At 35.0% G+C, this 20,074-nt stretch overlaps 1 protein-coding gene across 1 annotated transcript in view; it reads left to right on the top strand.

Moving 5' to 3' along the window:
- LOC101896009 (probable G-protein coupled receptor CG31760) overlaps positions 1-20,074 on the top strand; it is a 153,017-nt gene that overhangs the window by 35,558 nt on the left and 97,385 nt on the right. Inside the window, exon 2 of the mRNA XM_059124532.1 lies at positions 3,517-4,215. The gene's annotated coding sequence lies outside the window, so the exon portion shown is untranslated. The remainder of the gene's footprint in view (positions 1-3,516; positions 4,216-20,074) is intronic.

The raw sequence follows: 20,074 nt of genomic DNA, 5'->3' as shown, positions 1-20,074 counted from the left end.
ATTCAATTTTCATAATTGTGTTATTTTTTTATCAAACTCATCGCCAAATGGAATATTCAAACCAACCAAAAAAAAAAAAAAAAAACATTACAAAATCTTGTTTGCTCAGATAATGAACTAGCATTTCAATACGAGCACAAACGACACGACTCCCTTGCCATAAAATAGAATTAACCGTTGTCCATGTAGCTGCGCTATTATCCTTTCCAAACATTCACAGTAATTTGAATTGCGCCTGAGGTGTGAAAAAGAAAATGTAATTTTTCTTTTTCTTATTTCCATGCTAGTTATGTATATTTGAGATGAGATGAGGAGAGATGAAATGAGAAAGAGGAAGGATCCGGGTTATAATAGACGACCAACCGCAAGACTTAATTAACTTGCAAATAACACAACACAACAGACCCAATGTTCGAAACGAACAAAAAAATGGAATCTTGTACTCAATTTGTTTAAAAAATATTTAAATCAAGTATTCCGTGGATGTTTTTCATGTCGCGTTTGGAGTTTATTTTCCGCTGATCTAAAAGTTCTATATTATCAAGTTAAAGAATGAGAAGCATTCAAAAAAATGTGATTTGGGGCAATACAATATTTTTTGTAAGTGTTGAATGAATGTTATGATTAAATAACACTGATACCATAATGTTGCCAGGAATGAGGTTATTTCAATTCCTTCCTTAGGCTACATGTACAATATTTAAATAATAACACGTACAACGTGTTTAGCCTGAGGGTAATATTATGATTTAAGTAGAAACAAAAAATAAAAAAAAACGTCGATACAAACCAACTTTGTATACGAAAAATTAAAGGTAGCAGCTGAACTTTAATATTTGAAATTCCTGTTTTCTGATAGATGCCACACACAACTCGAATTCCACTTGGTATTATGGCAATGTTTTACTTAGTGCCTATAAATCGGTGGTAGAGTCCTTTGGGAGCTATATCAAATTGTGGACCCATATTAGCATTTTCTGCAAGGACATCAGGTACCCATTAAAAACACTAAATTTCATATTACAAAAAAAAAGAACATTAAGTTCGACCGGGCAGAACTTTTAATACCCTCCACCATTGGGTAAAGATAAAATTTTTATATAAAAGTATCTGAATTCAAACGTGTTCCACTTTAAAATACAAATACCAGTAAGACTTTTTGAATAAAAAAAACATAAAATGGGTGAAGCCTTTAACGGGAATTACCAAGATTCCGGTCTTTTGGGTTGATATTAGCCTTTTAACGCACAACAAGCTTGAAATCGGATAAAGATACATGGGAGCTATAGCCAAATCTTAACCGATCTTGACAAAATTTGGCAGAGCTATTTTCGAGCTGTATCTGATATCTGGTACCAATAAATATCGAATATCTTGTTGGATTCACGAATGTGAGGGACTTAAATACCAAATCAGATGAAATTTATACATATGGTAGCTATAGCTATATCTGAACCGATATTTACCAAATCGGATGAGATGAAAAAACTGCAACAAAGTCAAACGCCGTAATTTTTACATTTTTTTATTTTATTTTATTTTTTTTTTTTTTTTTTTTGAATGAAAGCAAAAAATGTCGGAAAAAGCATCGAATTTCAGAATAAGTTTAGTTTTGTTCGAATTGGTCACCTTTGGCACGAATTATGACCATCAGAAGGTCAATGAAACCGTCACACACTGCCCGAATGTTGCTCTGCGGTATTTTGGCCCATTCCCGGCGAAACGCTTGCTTGAGGTGATCGACAATTTGGTATTTTTTAGTGCCAACCTTGCTTTCCAAAATACTTCAGACACAATAGTCCAACGGATTGGTATCCGGAGATTTTGGTGGCCATTGTGCGCTGGAAATGAAGCGAGGAACCTCATTTTGTAACCATTCTTGGGTGGCGCGTACTGAGTGCTGTGTCCTGTTGGAATGTCCAAAGTCTGCGGCCAAAATGTTTGCGTGCCCAATGCTTTAATACACCGTCCCGAATATTTTCGCGATAATATTCGGCTTTTATTGTGATGCCACGGTCGAAAAATACGAGCGGAGAGCGACCATCGGCTGTTATGGCAGCCCACACCATCACCATGACCGGCGCTTGAGTTCTGGTGGCCAACCGAAGGTGCCCACTATCAGCTGACCTCTTTGGCAAATAATCACGATCATTTTGTTTGTTTACAAACTGCTAGACAACGAATGTTTTCTCATCGGAAAAAATCAAGTCGCTTCTTTACTTTTCCAATCATTTCTGCTGATGTTGCTGTTTTCTTCCCTCCACGTCCACGTCCACAGCTGGCGAACGAGTGGCTTAGTAATGACAGCAGTTGGTTGCAGCTTTTTCATCGCACCTTGAATTTCATTGGAATCGGATATACATATCGTCTTTGGTGCAAAATATACATGAAATCGGCCGAAGTATATGCGTATGTGGGAGCTATACTCAAACCTCAACCAATTTCATAATAATTTGGCAAATTTTCTTTGGTACTGAACTTGGTTTTTCTGTCCGAATTTCATTAGAATAGGACATGCATATCGCGTTGATGCACCAAATATGTAAAATCTGTCTAAAATATATATGGGAGCTTTATCCAAATCTGAACCGATTTAAATATAATTTGACAAATTTATTTTTGTATTAAACTTAGTCACTTATGCCGAATTTCATTGGAATCGGACATTCGTATCGCGTTTGATGCATCAAATATGTAAAATATGTCGAAAAGATATTTGGGAGCTATATCCAAATCGGAACCGATTTCAATATAATTTGGCAAACAAATTTTTTAGATAAATTTCATATCACATTCCAAATTTCATTGAAATGTGGCGTACACGGCGTGTTTTTTATGCTTCGAATACCTGTAATCGGCCGAAAATGTATATATGGAAGTTATATCCAAATCTGAACCGATTATAATATAATTTGGCAAATTTATTTTCATGCCAAATCCCGTCACGCATTCCAAATTTGTAACCGATCAATAGATATGTGCATATAAAATTAAAATTTTTGGAGGTACCCCCAATTCCACTTGAAATTGGAGATATAGCATCTCAATATAGTGATTGAAAGAGACATTTTTGCTCTGTAAGACGGGATAATAACTTAGCACAAAGGCCTAAAATATATCAGATAAGATAAAATTTAGTCCAGTTTCAAAAAAAAAAAAATCCTTAAGGAATTAAAAATGGGTCTATTGTGCCTATACACCAGAACCAATGGTTCCTGTCAATGATTGAAAATAATTATTTTAATTATTTCATTATTTCTCAAAAAAGTCTCAAAATTGTCTGTGGTTTGAAACTTTGCCTCCATTTCATCAACACCAAAAGAACTCGCTATTAAATTGATATACATATATTGTATGTTGCCCCCCCCTCTTTCTACATCCGAAACGATTAAACATTTATATTGGAAATATAATTCAATTAAAACAAACTGTCTAAAGATATTATCAGCTATAACAATAATATTATTACAAGCTCTTCATACATAATAGCAAATATTTCATTTATATCTCTTGCAGGTGAAGACAAAAGACATAACAAAGACCGGAGATATCTAACAAACTCCTTCCTTGTTTCGCTGAGCATACACAAAACATAAGACAAATAAGAGAGAGAGAGAGGAGTCAAAGTCAGAAACAAAGTTAAAGAAATTGAAATAAAACTTTTCGGTTTTGTGTGAAGAGAAAAGAAAAATAAAGAATTTAATTATACTACGGCATACAGTTGGTCTGGTTGGGTCTGGTCTGGAATAGCTCTTGTGTCAACTGAGTGTCAAAACAATAGGCTCTTAAACACGAATCTACAGCAACACCTGCACAAGCACAGCCACATTCACAGAGTCGGAGTCAGAGGAAGAGAGGCAGAAGAAGAAGGTTTGAAGTTGAATTGCCCTAACCACAGTGTCACAGTCATCAACAATTTGCAATCAACTCGAACCTGGGTGACGGAACAAACGACCGAGCGAACAAACGAACAAACAGCATGAATTGAGTGTGCGGTATATATGAACACTTTGCTTTCTCTCCTACTCCTCCTCCGCCTGCCGCTCAGTTACAAGTCATTTCATTTGGATAACATTTACAACAGGGTTACGGATTTACAACAACACCACCATCCAACAAAAAAGAGGAAAATTGCCTTTAAAAACTCCTGAAGGCTCTCCTCTTTGCCAGCGCTGATGATGAATTGATTTTGGAAAGCAGCAACAGAAAAAAATGGTAAGTACTGTTACGCATAAATTTTCCTGTTGCCTATTTTTGCAGAGCTGGCGTTCGGTCGCTCGGCAGAGATATTCGGTGTCACCTTTTGTCTCTCCAAAACACACGTTGCGAACCGAGAGAACAGTTGATTTTATTAGCGAATATGTTTATAATTCTTTTAAGGGTTCAATTTGCGCTTTGAACTTTGAAACCGAGACCTTTTTTTCGAATTGAATTAAATATCAGCTGAGTTGGCTGAGAGTAGGGACAGAGTCAGACCACCCGCCACCCAAGTGCTCCGGCATCCTGGCACAGAAAGTTTTAAGGTAATTAAGGTTTGTTTGATTGCGAAACAAAGGAGGACACACGGTTGTGGGTATTTAGAATGGAGGCTTTAAAATTTAATTTTCTCCTTGTGTGTTTGTGTGTGTGTGCGTTTGTTTATTTTTTTGGTATATCAGCAATTTGTTAATGAAACAGGTCTATTGTTTGAAAGTAAACAACAAACAAGTAATTAATCGAATCGTTGTTGTACTGAAGTGGATCTTATAACAATGGGGTATAACAAGAACAATGGAATGTGTTGAGAGTTTTTAGGGAAGGAGATGGTCAAAGCAGGAATTTTTTAATCAGAATTTAGGCAGTGGAGGTTTTACTTACCTAGTTTCCATAATGACAATTAGGTACTAACCCACCGGACAGTGATGTTATGTGGGTCGTACTAATCTTTTTACCCTGTTAGAGAGTTTTGATGGAGTTAGAATCTTGAAATTTTGCATATGTTTCAATGTTGGCAGGCAGGGATGAGATAAGGCTGGGTTTTTTAGAAACTTGGACTTGAAGTTTGGTATACTTTATTATATCATCCACCATACATAGTAGGGAGGGTACGCAACCCATAGTTTTTCTAAATTTTAAAACTTTCATTAGTAGCTGGCCTTCGATTTTAAAGTCAATATCTTCTGAACTACAAGAGATATCAGCACATACGTCATTTTGGTAAGACAAAAGTGCAGGTTATATGTCCGGGCACCTAAATTTCCTACCTTTTGGTGTTTTGTGAACAGATACATATATTCTTGACATAAAAATTAATTGGTATAAAAATTAATTTTTATACCCTCCATCAAAAAAAGTATGGAGGGTATATTAAGTTCGTCATTCCGTTTGTAACTCATCGAAATAATCATTTTAGACCCAACAAAGTATATATATATTCTTGATCAGCGTAAAATTCTAAGACGATTTAGCCCTGTCCGTCCATCTGTCCGTCTGTTGTAATCACGCTACAGTCTAAACGAATTAAGATAGAAAACTAAAATTTTGCACAGATCTCTCTTTTGTCAGCAGGCAGGTCAAGTTCGAAGATGGGCTATATCGGTCCACGATATCGTATATCCCCTATATAACGGTACCCCCCGATATTCGGTATTTTGATGATTTTACCCACATTTTTCATCGGAATTGTCTGAAAATCCACACAAGGAGTTCCTTGTGGGTACTTTATACCTCGGCAGAGAATTATCTATATAAGTCCACCATATCGTATAGCGCCCATATAACGGTACCCCGATATTTGGTATTTTGACGATTTTCTCCACATTTTTCAATGGAATTGTCTGAAATTCCACAAAAGGAGTCCCTTGTGGATATTTTCCCCCCTCAAAAAGAATTGTCTATAAAGGTCCACGATATCGTATATCCTCCATATAACTATACCCCCCGATATTCGGTATTTTGATGATGTTAGCCACATTTTTCAATGGAATTGTCTTAAAATCCATACAAGTAGTTCCTTGTGAGTACTTTACCCCCTGAGAGAGAATTGTCTATATAGGTCCACGATATCGTATATCCCCCATATAACGGTACCCCCCGATATTCGGTATTTTGATGATTTTAGCTACATTTTTCAATGGAATTGTCTTAAAATCCACACAAGTAGTTCCTTGTGGGAACTTTATACCTCGTCAGAGAATTATTTATATAGGTCTACGATATCGTATAGCCCTCACATAACGGTACCCCCGATATTCGGTATTTTGAAGTTTTTAACCATAGTTTTTAACGGAATGGTCACAAGGGGTTCTTTGTCAGCACTTTACCCCCGACAGAGAATTCTCTATATAGGTTAACGATAACGTATAGCTCCCATATAACGATACCCCGCGATATTCGGTATTTTGATGATTTTAGCCACATTTACCAATCGTATTGTCTAAAAATTCACACACGGAGTTCTTTGTGAGTACTTTACCCCTGAAGCGGAATTGTCTATATAGGTCCACAATATCGGATATCCCCCATATAACGGTACTCCCCTATATTCCGTATTTTGATGATTTTAGCCACTTTTTCCAATGGAATTATCTGAAAATCCACACAAGGAGTTCCTTGTGAGTACTTTACACGCAGACATAGATTTGTCTTTATAGGTCCACAATATCGTATATCCCCCCATATCCGCACCTTCCTATATTAGATATTTTAAAGATTTTAAAAGAATTTTTAATGGATTTTATTTTTTTTTTTTTTTGAAAATTTTCTAATTCGTTCCAAATGGTGGAGGGTATTCAAAGTTCGGCCCGGCCGAACTTACTGCTGTTTTACTTGTTAGTAGTAATGTTGATATAGGTAGGTGTTTTTAAAAAGTGTGCTAAGTGAAGTAAACAGATTGATCTGGAAATTGTAAATTTTGGTACAGGGGTTTCTGCTGATGGGTAGGGCAGGTGTACTCTGAAATTTGGCATTATAATCACGTTTTGTGTGTAGGGTTGAAATTTGGTGGTGGTTTTGGAAATACGTACTAAAAGAACTGAACGGCATTAAATTTGGTATTTGGGTGAGAGATTGAGTTGGAATCCTAAATGTTGTCATTAGGATCACATTTAGTGCGTTTTCGTTGAAGCATAGCGGGGGGTGTGGAAATACGTACTAAAAAGTACAACAATTATTAAATACGTGAACCAAAAGTACTAAAAAGGACTACCATGCCGAATTATGTGAACGGATAGTGGTAAAATCTTGAAATTTGGTACGATACTAAATGGTACTAAATTTGGTACAATCCCCTTTTGGTTTGATATTTAGATTACTGATTGTACCTGTATTTGAGATTTGAGGGTGATTTTGTAAATCTGTATAATTATACGAAAAGTACTAAATGGTACTAAATGTTGTTTATTGGGAGAAGAGACAGAAGTAAAATTCTGAAATTTGATAGTTAGATCACTAATGGTATCTGTTTTTGGAATTTTACGATGATCTGTAAAAGTACTAAATGGTACTAAATTTGGTATTGGGTGAAGGAATAGAGCTGGAATTCCGAAATATGATATGTTGATAATTGAGATATGGAGTGGAATTTGGAAATATATACTAGGTAAAGGAATAGAGCTGAAATCTTAAAATTTGATATGGATTTCAATTTTGGTGTCTGAGGTTGAGAGAAGGAGCTGGTTTGGAAATACGTCGTATATTTTTACGAAAAGTACTAAATGGTACTTAATTTGTTATTGGGTGTGGGAATAGGGCTGAAATTTGATATTGAGGTCTCAGTTGGTGTTTGAGGTTATATGTGGAGGTGGTTTTGAAAAAGAGTACTATAACTGTGCGAAAAGTACTGAATGGTACTAAACATGGCATTGGGTGAAGGAATATAGTTGGAATTGTCTTTGAAGTCTTTTGAAGTTAAAGAAGTTAAACATCTACCTATTTTTCTTTCCGCAAAACGACAATTTTGAAGAATCTATAAAACGTTGATTGTCTGATAATTTAGTACAACATAGGGAAGTTTTAATTTGAAGAATTTAAGAATTAAGTTAAGAATTGTTGCAACGAATCTAAAATTTTAAGGTGGAATTTTCGCTGACGAAGTAGACAGCTCCCCATTTATTTCCCTTTGGCAATAATTTCGTTATAAAAAACCATAAGCTAAATTAAAACCAAATTGTTTTACAACAACAACAAACAAAACATTTAATGAATTAAATTCAATTCCACGAATCTGAAGTAGATTAAACAAAAAGCGAAAAGAAAAATGTGTTTAAAAGAATATTGTTGCTTTAATTTAGTTTTTCATAATAATGTTATCTAAACCGCACATACCAGCATTTTGAGTATTTGATGTTTATAAATTATCATCCGCACATGCAAACAAATTAAATTGGTTTTGTGCGAAATGGTAGAGGGTATAAAACGCGGCACAGTAGGTTCGAATGTTACAAATTATGATGACAATATCATATACGAAATAATGTTCATACATCAGTTCATGACATACAGGGTTGCCCATATTCGACGGACCTTTGGGCCCATTCCAATCGACGAGGCTTGTCCGCAGGCAACATTCTTTGAGCCAATTGAATTTTGTATAGGAACATATGCAAATCAATGCGAATAATCCGTTGTAAAGTGGACCGAGCAATGCCCAACTGCTGAGAACGGCGTTTTTGGGATGTTCTTGGGGACCTCTCAACACTGGCTCGTACAGCAGCGATATTCTCTGCCGGTGGCCTTGGTCGACTTTTATATGGCCTCTTCGGATTAGAAAGAGCCTTACCAGTCGAAAATTTTTCGTATAAACGCTAAATTGTGTTCTTAAAAGGCGCACTTCTAAGATTTTTTAATGTTTTAACAGCACGTTGAATTTTCACAATTGACTTCTTCTGTTGAATGTAAATTTCAACTATTTCAGAGCGCTCGCGTGGCGTGTATTGGTTCATGGTAAAAATCTGCTTGGACTGACGCTTCAAACGCGGTATGTCATTAAGCGATGTGACATCTCTGTCAAAAGTTATGGCGTTGCCAGATGGGTCCGTAGAATATGGGCAACCCTGTACAATTTTCGGGTAGGTAGTCTTTTACAGGTTAAGATCCAATAAGTCTAAACTGAAATAAATAATTCTTTCAGTACAATTACAATATGCAACACAAAAAAATCCAGAAGATTATAAAAGAAGAAATAACAAGATAAAAAGCTGTAAGTTTGGCCGGGCCAAATTTTGAATACCCTCCACCATTTGGAACGAATTTGGCAATTCTCAAAAACAATAAAATCCATAAAAACTTCTATTAAAATCTTAAAAATACCGAATGAAGTTATTATATTAGGGTCTATACGACGACATGAACCTGCGTAGGTAACATTTGTCATAAGGCATTACAATACAGACTTATAATTTTATGCTGATTATGAATATATATACTTTATGGGATCTACGACGAATATTTAAGGATGTTACAAACGGAATGACAAAGTTAATATACCCTCCTTTCCAAGGTGGAGGGTATAAAAATGAATTAGCTTCACCGTATCTTTATACCCTCCTCTATTAATTCTGTTTGTAACTCCTCGAAATATTCATAATAGATCCTACAAAGTGTAGATAATCTGTATCAGCGTAAGACGATTTAGCGATGTCCGTCTGTCTGTTGTAATCACGCTATCTTTCGAACGACTTGAGATAGAAGCCTAAAATTTTACATACATGCATAAATAACCAGTAGGCAGGTTAATTTCGTAAATGGGCCATGTCGGTCTATAAAGCCCCCATATAACGGTACCTCCCGATAGTCGGTATTTTGATGATTTCAGACACATTATACACCTAAATCATTTCAAATTTCGTATTGGAAGATCTTAATGGGTACTACAACCTATGGCGAAAAATTTCGTATTTAGGTACACGTCTTCGTATAGACCCATATAAAGGTTTCAAAGCAATGTCCACCTCAACCTCAGACACCAACCTTCACCCAATACCAATACCACCCAATTTCCATGAGCACCTCCTCAGTTGCAGATACCAACAGAGACATCAATAACTATTTTGAGGATTCCAGCTGTATCCCTTCACCAAAATTTAGTACTTTTCGTACAATTATAGTACACATTTTCAAAACCAACGCCATATCCCAATTCTAAATACCATCAGAGACCTCAATATTAAATTTGAGAATTCCTGCCCTTTCCTTTCACTCAGTATCAGATTTAGCAAAGTCTCAAACACATACAGGGTTGCCCATATTCGACGGACCCATGTTTTTTTTTTTTTTTTTTTAAATCAAATTCCAATATATAACTTCGTCCGATTTACCTTTTATTGGGCACCAAACGTTTAATAGTTGTCCAAATGGAATGGAATTTGCCACTTACGACCGAATTGAGTGTAGAAGCTAGTATGTCAAATTTGGTGAAGATCGGTTCAGATATAGCTATAGCTCCCATATATATATATATATGTTGCTCATCCGATTTGCTATATTTGTTACCCACAACCGTAATATGCACTCCGTAACAACGATATTCAGGGAAATATATCAAATACAACTCAGAAATACAGTTGCTAAATTTTATCGAGATCGGTTCAGATTTGGATATAGCTCCCATATATATCTTTATCCGATTTCAAATTAATTGTGCACCAAATGGGCAATACAAGTCCGAATTTAAAAGATACAAATGCTTCGGCATGCTTAGTCCTTTGAACTTTAAATTATAATTATAATCATATCGTGTATGTTTGAATTCTCCCATAAAAACTTTTAATTGCTATGTGGAGCTCTACTAAATTAGCAAAGTGGTGTAGGGTATCATAAAGTCGGCCCCGCCCCACTTTAAGACTTTCTTTACTGGTTAATTACATATTCTGGTTTTTAAATTACTTTTATTTCTTTAAATATGTTTTTTTTAAGAAATGGAATTTAATAGCAATGTCATTTGTAAAATAATATTTAAACCTCTTCCTATCCTTATACTACAAATTTATAGTTGTGATTGATATGTAAATACCATTTGTATTTGATATCAGATAACAGGTCTAATAAAAGGCCTTTTCGTTCTCATTCTCCGTAACTGAGTTTCTTCCGCTTTAATTTAAATTTTTACTCAAATGACTTATTACATAGCCACATGCATCTGTACTTGTACATACGACTGATTTCGTTTATGTGTATATCCTCCCACCCTGCTTCCTTGCGCTTTATAATTACATCTTAAGATTTAGTGATATTAACAAAGTAAATACATATAAGACTATAAATTATGATAATGAAAAAAGAGAATTTTCTCAATTACTTTGCTAAAGAATACTCGTACATAAAATGTAATTTGAATACTTTCGAGTTGTTCTTTAATGCTATTTAACTGTTGCGTTAGAAGAAATTATTTTCAAACGCTGATGCAATAAAGCCATTTCCACATAATTCATTTAATTTCTTTTTACAAATATTTACAATGTAATGAGTTGGCGAAGAGTCCTCATTTATGGCATTTAAGAGGGGGATTTGAGTTGGCTTGTTATATCTTGGCTTGTTATATCGCAGTAAATAAAGTGGGGAATTATTAAAATAAGGGAAAAAGATTACGTATGGTTAAATGTCTTGACGATTTATTAAGATGGGAAATGTAAATACTTTTAAATTAATCTATATTAATAAACCAGTAAGGAAAAGTCAAAAGTCGGGCGGGGCCCACTATATGATACCCTACACCACTTTGCTAATTTAGTAGAGCTGCGCATAACAAATAAAAGTTTTTATGGGAGAATTCAATCATACACGCTATGATTATAATTATAATTTAAAATTCAAAGGACTAAATCTGCCGAAGCATTTGAATCTTTTAAATTCGGACTTGTATTGCCCATTTGTTGCACAATAAATTAGAAATCGGATAAAGATATATATGGGAACTATATTCAAATCGGAACCGATCTCGATAAAATTTGGCAAAGATATTTCTGAGCTGTATTTGATATATTTCCCTGAATATCGTTGTTACGGAGTGCATATTACGGCTGTGGGTAACAAATATGAAAAATCGGATCAACAGTATATATGGGAGTTATAGCTATATCTGAACCGATCTTCACCAAATTTGACATACTAACTTCTAGACTCAATTCGGTCGTAAGTGCCAAATCCAATTTGGGAAATATTAGATGTTTGGTGCACAATCAAAAGTAAATCGGACGAAGTTATATATGGGAGCTATATCCAAATCTTAACCGATCTCGATAAAATTTAGCAAATGTATTTCTGAGCTGTATTTTATATATTTCCCCAATTATTGTTGTTACCGAGTGCATATTACGGCTGCGGAGGACAAAAATAACAAATTGGATTAACAATATATATGGGAGCTATAGCTATATCTGAACCGATTTCAATCAAACTTGACATACTTATTTTCAGGTCCAATCTGATCGTATGTGCAAAATTCCATACTATTCGGACTGATATTACACGTTTGGTGCACAATAAAAGGCAAGTCGGACGAAAATATATATGGGAGCAATATCTAAATTTTGACCGATTATCTCCAATTTCAATAGGGTTCGTCCTTGGGCCAAACAAATGATTTGTGCAAAATTTCATCTGGATAGGGCAATAAATGCGAACTGTACTTTGTTTACAAAAATACATGGACAGACGGACGGACGGACATGCATAAATCGACTCAGAATGTGATTCTATGCAGATCATCAAAAGGAACTATGGGTCTATCGCGTTTCCTTTTGCCTGTTACAAACAAATGACTGACTGACTGACTGATTGACTAAGAAACCATCAACGCCCAGACGAAACGGCTGAAGCTAACGAATGAGGATCACCCTTGGTTCGAAGGGGTCAGATACAGCTAGGTTTTTATACCCTCCACCATACTATGGAGGGTATATTAACTTTGTCATTCCGTTTGTAAATCCTCGAAATAGTCATATCAGACACAACAAAGTATATATATTCTTGATCAGCGTAAAATTCTATGTCGATTTAGCGATGTCCGTCTGTCTGTTGTAATCACGCTATCTTTCGAACGAATTAAGATAGAAGGCTAAAGTTTTGCAAACATGTTTATTTTTCCAGTAGGCAGGTTAAGTTCGTAAATGGGCCATGTAGGTCCACGTTTTCATAAAGCCCCCATATAACGGTACCTCCCGATATTCGTTATTTTGATGATTTTAGCGACATTATTCACCGGAATGGTTTCAAATTACGTATTTAAAGTTCATAATGGGAACAACAGTCTGTGACAGAAAGTTGTCTATGCATGTCCAGGTCATCGTATAGGCCCCATATATCAGTACCTCCATATATTCGGTATTTTGACGATTTTATGTACAATAATGGATGCTACAGTCTGTGACTATGCTGGTCCAGGTCTTCGCACAGCTCCGACATAACGGTACCTCCCTATATACGATATTTTGATGATTTTAGCTACATTATTCACCGTTTATTTCAAGTTCCGAATTTGAATATGGTAATGGCTTATGACAAACAATGCCTATGTAGGCTCACGTCGTATAGACCCCAGTATAACGGCTATATTCGATATTTTTATACCCTCCACCATACATAGTATGGAGGGTATATTAAGTTCGTCATTCCGTTTGTATCTCATCGAAATAATCATTTTAGACCCAACAAAGTATATATATTCTTGATCAGCGTAAAATTCTAAGACGATTTAGCCCTGTCCGTCCGTCTGTTGTAATCACGCTACAGTCTAAACGAATTAAGATAGGAAGCTAAAATTTTGCACAGATCTCTTTTGTCTGCAGGCAGGTCAAGTTCGAAGATGGGCTATATCGGTCCCCGATATCGTATAGCCCCCATATAACGGTACCCCCGATATTCGGTATTTTGACGACGTTAGCCACATTTTTCAATTGAATTGTCTGCAAATCCACACAAGTAGTTCCTTATGGGTACTTTATACCTCGACAGAGAATTATCTATATGGGTCCACAATATCGTATAGCCCCCATATAACGGTACCCCTACGGTATTCGGTATTTTGATGATTTTCGCCACATTTTTCAATGGAATTGTTTGAAATTCCACAAAAGGAGTGCCTTGTGAGCATTTTACCCCGTCAAAAAGAAATGTCTATATGGGTCCACGATATCGTATATCCCCCATATAACTGTACCCCCCGATATTCGGTATTTTGATGTTTTAAGCCACATTTTTCAAAGGAATGATCACAAGGGGTTCTTTGAGGGCACTTTACCCCCCGACAGAGAGTTCTATAGAGAATTCGATAACGTATAGCTCCCATATAACGGTACCCCCCGATTTCCGGTATTTTGATGATTTTAGCCACATTTTCCAATTGTATTGTCTGAAAATCCACACACGGAGTTATTTGTGAGCACTTTACACCCAAACACAGATTTGTCTTTATAGGTCCACAATATATCGGCACCTTCCTATATTAGATATTTTAAAGATTTTAGAAGAATTTTTAATGGATTTTATTTTTTTGAAAAATTTCTAATCCGTTCCAAATGGTGGAGGGTATTCAAAGTTCGGCCAGGCCCAACTTACTGCTTTTTTAATTGTTAAAGTTTTAACAGATTTTTTTAAGGATTTTATTTTTTGAAATTTTCTAAATTCTTTCCAAATGGTGAGGAAGCAGTAAAGCTAGAATTTTTAAATTTGGGTTTTTGGAAATTCGCGATATAAGTGTAATACATTTGGTACCATTCCGTATCATGTAAACGGTTAGAGCTTAAAACTTGAAATGATAATCCAGGTTAGGGAGTAAAGTCGATGTAAGGAGGTAGTTTTGGAATTGTGTACGCCTGTATAAGGAAATTACTAAACGGTACTAAATCTTGTACAATTTGAATTTGAAGGAATGGATAAAGCTGTAACCGTGGAATTTGAAATTAACATTACAGGCGGAGTGTGGGATTGGGATATGGTGGAAATTTTTCGAAATTTGTACTTATGTGCACGAAAAGTGCTAAATGGTACAAAATCTGGTAGAATTGCGATAGATCTGTAATTCTGAAATTTGTACTATATATAAAATATGTACTATTGGAAATTTGGACTTATATGTACTAAATGGTACTAAATTTGGCACAATTTCAATTTTGGGTGAGCCGGTAGAGTTGAAATCCTGAAAGTTGAAAAAAAAGTTTGCTATTAAATTGTATGACTGAGGTATATTGGTAGTTTTGGAAATTCGTTCTTATGTGTACTAAATGGTACTAAATTTTGTACAATTTAAATGTTGAGTGAACCGGTAGAACCGGAAATCTGAAATTTGAAAATAAAATTTCTATTGGACTGTTGATGAAGGTAAATATAAAAATTTATACTTATGTGTACTAAATGGTGCTAAATTTGGAAAAGTTTGGATTAATGTGAACCGGTAGAGTTGGAATCATAAAACTTGGAAATAAGAAATTGATTGATTGGATTGAGATATGTATGTACTTATGTGTACTTAAATGTACTAAATTTGGTACAATTTGGATTTGGGTGAACCAATAAAGCTGGTGTCCTGAAAATTGGAATTTAGATTACTGTTGGAGTGTAGCATTGGGTGATGTAGGAAGTTTTGCAAATTCGTACTTATGTGTACTAAATGGTACTAAATTTGGTACAAATTGGAATTGTAATGAACCAAGCTGCAATTTTGAAATTTAAAATGAGAGTCACAAATGGAGTGAGGGATAGATGCAGCAAAGGCTTATTGCAAACTCAAACTATAAATATAGGAAATGTTCTAAAATATTACCACACTTCGAAAATAGTACCATTTAGTATTATATGAACGGATAAAGCTAACAACTTGAAATTTTGTATATAAATTAAGGTTATATCTACATAAAACTCATTCCCTCTATAGATGTAATGTAATGATTATATTTTGTCAATGTAGATACTATAAAATGTAAATGTTACTTTTATCTGTGCAAACTCAAAATCCTTGCTGTCTTAACGATAATGTACTGGAGACCACAGTACTATTCACAAAGAAAGTCCCTTCATATTAAAACACTATCATCATCACTTGGTAGTATTATGTACATGTGGTATACTGTGTTAATCCCTCACACTCTCACAACAACAATAACAACATCAAGAAAGACGATAAACCGGTCCATGTATCCGAATGGTCACACACACACATCCCTTCGAGAAACTATACAAACACAGAACATATTACAACTTAATCGGGCATTAAACACAAACAACAACAACAACAGTGCATATCCCAGCCAAACTGCAATCAGAGATAAGTTTTTACACATTTACTCTCGTTCTTCTTCATCTTTCGATGTTGTTTCTGACATGGCACATCCTGTAAGGCAGATAAAGGGACAAAAAGGAGAGAACCTTAAATGTATATTTTGTGCCAACGATTGCATTTCATGTTCTTTGTTCGGTTCGGTTATTCCCCGATTAATCTTCATTTTTTCTTTTTCTTTTCTTTTGCCATATTTTATGCACATAAAAAGGCACATAGCATCGGTTCATCTTCGTTTGTTGCTTTTCGTTGGTACTTATTCATCGAATTCTGCTGATGCTCCTCCTCGTCCTCCTCACTGTGTAAGAAGAAGAAAAATCACAAACCATTTCAGGCATTCATAATAAATGTATTTTTGTGATAATATTGTTCTTCTCATTTTCGATCTTTTTTTTTTGTGTGGTCCTGTACACCACTAAAGACCCGATGTGACCCGAGAGTGAGCATTCAATAGAGTGTCAATGAGATGGGATGGTATGTGTTTTATAGCTGGATTTTACATTATCTTTTTGGACATTGTGATAAAGCGAATAATTGCTGATATCAGCACAACAATTGTTTGCTTTGCTGTAGCTATTATCCTGTAGTCATTCACCATTATTAGCTGCAATATTTTGAGATAGATTTCCATTAAATATTCGCATTTATTAAACCAGTACCATTTTATATTGGTTTGGATATTTGGGGGCCAGCTAGCGTGGCTAGGGCAAGAAAACAGTGAGCGCTTAGACAGGGGAGACGTATTAAACAATTTGACGGACATATTAGCAAGAGGTCAGGCTTTACAGTCCATATTTTACTATAGTCCCCATATAAGGGTATCTTCGGAAATTTTACCCAATTTTGCAACGCTGCTGAAGCTAACAAAGAACCAGCAAAGAAAGCCTAAAAGTTGTGCGGCCCAATTTTATGATACCCTACGCCCCTTTGTATATGTAGTAGAGCTTCATACAAAAACCAGTAAAGAAAGTCTTAAAGTCGGGCGGGCCGACTTTATGATACCCTACACCACTTTGCAAATTTAGTAGAGCTGCGCATAACAATTAAAAGTTTTTATGGGAGAATTCAATCATACACGCTATGATTATAATTTAAAGTTCAAAAGACTAAACATGCCGAAGCATTTGTATCTTTTAAATTCGGACTTGTATTGCCCATTTGGTGCACAAATAATTTGAAATCGGATAAAGATATATACGGGAGCTATATCCAAATCTGAACCGATCTCGATAAAATTTGGCAAAGATATTTCTGAGCTGTATTTGATATATTTCCCTGAATATCGGCTGTTGGTAACAAATACAATAAATCGGATGAACAATATATATGGGAGCTATAACTATATCTGAACCGATCTTCACCAAATTTGGCATATTACCTTCTAGACTGAATTCCGTCGTATGTGCCAAATTCCATCCCATTTGGACAAATATTAGACGTTTGGTGCACAATAAATCGTAAATCGGACGAAGTTATATATGGGAGCTATATCCAAATCTGAACCGATCTCGATAAAATTTAGCAAAGGTATTTCTGAGCTGCATTTGATATATTTCCCGAAATATTGTTGTTACAGAGTGCATATTACGGCTGCGGAGGACAAAAATAACAAATCGGATGAACAATATATATGGGAGCTATAGCTATATCTGAACCGATATCGATAAAATTTGGCATACTTATTTTCAGGCCTAATTTGGTTGTATGTGCAAAATTCCATACTATTCGGGCTGATATTACACGTTTGGTGCACAATAAAAGGCAAATCGGACGAAGATATATATGGGAGCTATATCTAAATTTTTACCGATCATCTCCAATTTCAATAGGGTTCGTCCTTGGGTCAAACAAATGTTGTTTGCAAAATTTCATCTCAATCGGGTAATAAATGCGACCTGCATTTTGTTCACAAGAATACATGGACAGACGTACGGACGGACAGACAGACGGACTGACATGCATAAATCAACTCAGAAAGTAATTCTATGGAGATCCTCAAAAGTAACTATGGGTCTATCTCGATTCCTTCTCCATGTTACAAACAAATGCACAAAGACATAATACCCTTACCAATAATAATTTTGTAGAATATTTTGTCATAATTTAAAAACAGTACAAAACAGACAATTTTGTTGCCACATTTTAAGGCTCCATTTTCTAACAAAATAATCCTCGTATTGTTATCTGTATAATTCCCGAAAAAATCTATATACTTAAAATCAACGGCTTTCAATGAATCCTTACGGAAAATTAAAAAAAAAACAAGTTAAAAAGTATCAGTAATTCCGATTGAGCGAAGGGAGCATCCGATGTTTTTCTAACTTGGCAAATTGCAATATTTAGGTATGACATAGATAGACAAGGATCGTATATTGACAATATTTAATAATAATTCCCTTAGAATCGGAAATAAATATTAGATTTTCTTTCGATTTTCTTCTTCAAAAACGTGGAAAAAATTTCGGGAAAATGTCATACATATATCTTCTTCTATATCTATAAAAGAGGAAAATGTTTGTATGTTTGTTTGTTTGTTTGTTTGTTTGTTTGTTTGTAATTTATGGACTCGAAAACCGCTGAATAGATTTTCCTGAAAATTTCCATATATACTGCAACATCGCCTGAAAGTAACATAGGCTATATACATTTTTGAATTTCCACTTGGAACTGGAGATATAGCATCAGAATCGGAGGTACCTCCCAAAAATTTAGATTTTATATGCACATATCTATTGATTGGTTGAAGATACAGTCTCCAAATTTGGAATACGTAACGGAATTTGGAACAAAAATAAGTTTGCCAAATTATATTGTAATCGGTTCAGATTTAGATATAGCTCCCATATATATTTTCGACCGATTTCGTTCATTTGATGCCTCAAACACAATATGAATGTTCGATTCCAATGAAATTTGGAATGTGTGACGGGATTTAATCCGAAAATAAATTTGTCAAATTATATTGAAATCGGTTCAGATTTGGATATAGCTCCCATATATATTTTCGGCCGATTTCAAGCATTTGATGCACCAAACACGCTATGTATCCCCAATTTCAATGAAATTTGAAACGTGTGGTAGATTTTATCTAAAAAATTGATTTCCCAAATTATATTGAAATCGGTTCAGATTTGGATATAGCTCCCATATACATTTTCGGCCGATTTCATGTATTTGGTGGACCAAACACGACATGTATTTCCAATTGTAATGAAATTTAAAATAAGTAACGGAATTGGGAGCCAAATAAATATATCGATATGGATGGATATAGCTCCCATACATATTTTCGACCGATTCCATGTATTTGATGCACCAAACACGCTATGTATCTCTAATTTCAATGAAATTTGGAATGTGTAGCGGAAATTAAAACAAATATACATTTGTCAAATTATATTAAAATCGTTTCAGATTTGGATATAGCTCTCATATATATTTTCGACCGATTTCATGTATTTTATGCACCATATACGATATGTATGTTCGATTCCAAAGAAATTTGGAATATGTAACGGGATTTTGATTAGAAAATAAATTAGTCAAATTATATTAAAATCGGTTCAGATTTGCATATAGCTCCCATATATATTTTCCGCCGATTTCACATATTTGATGCACAAAACACGATACGTATTTCCGATTCCAACGAAATTCGGCATGAGTGGCTAAATTTGGTACAAAAATAAATTTGACAAATTATATTCAAATACGCTCAGATGTGATTATAGCTCCCATATATATACTCAGCCGATTTCACATATTTGATGCACCCAAAGCGAGAGAGAGACAAAATCTGGCACCAGCAAAAATTGCCAAATTATA

Source organism: Musca domestica, unplaced genomic scaffold (assembly GCF_030504385.1).
Source record: "Musca domestica strain aabys unplaced genomic scaffold, Musca_domestica.polishedcontigs.V.1.1 3, whole genome shotgun sequence".
Taxonomy (NCBI): Eukaryota; Metazoa; Arthropoda; class Insecta; order Diptera; family Muscidae; genus Musca; species Musca domestica.
The sequence above is the reverse complement of the archived record's forward strand: the minus strand, read 5'-3'. Positions and strand labels throughout refer to the sequence as shown.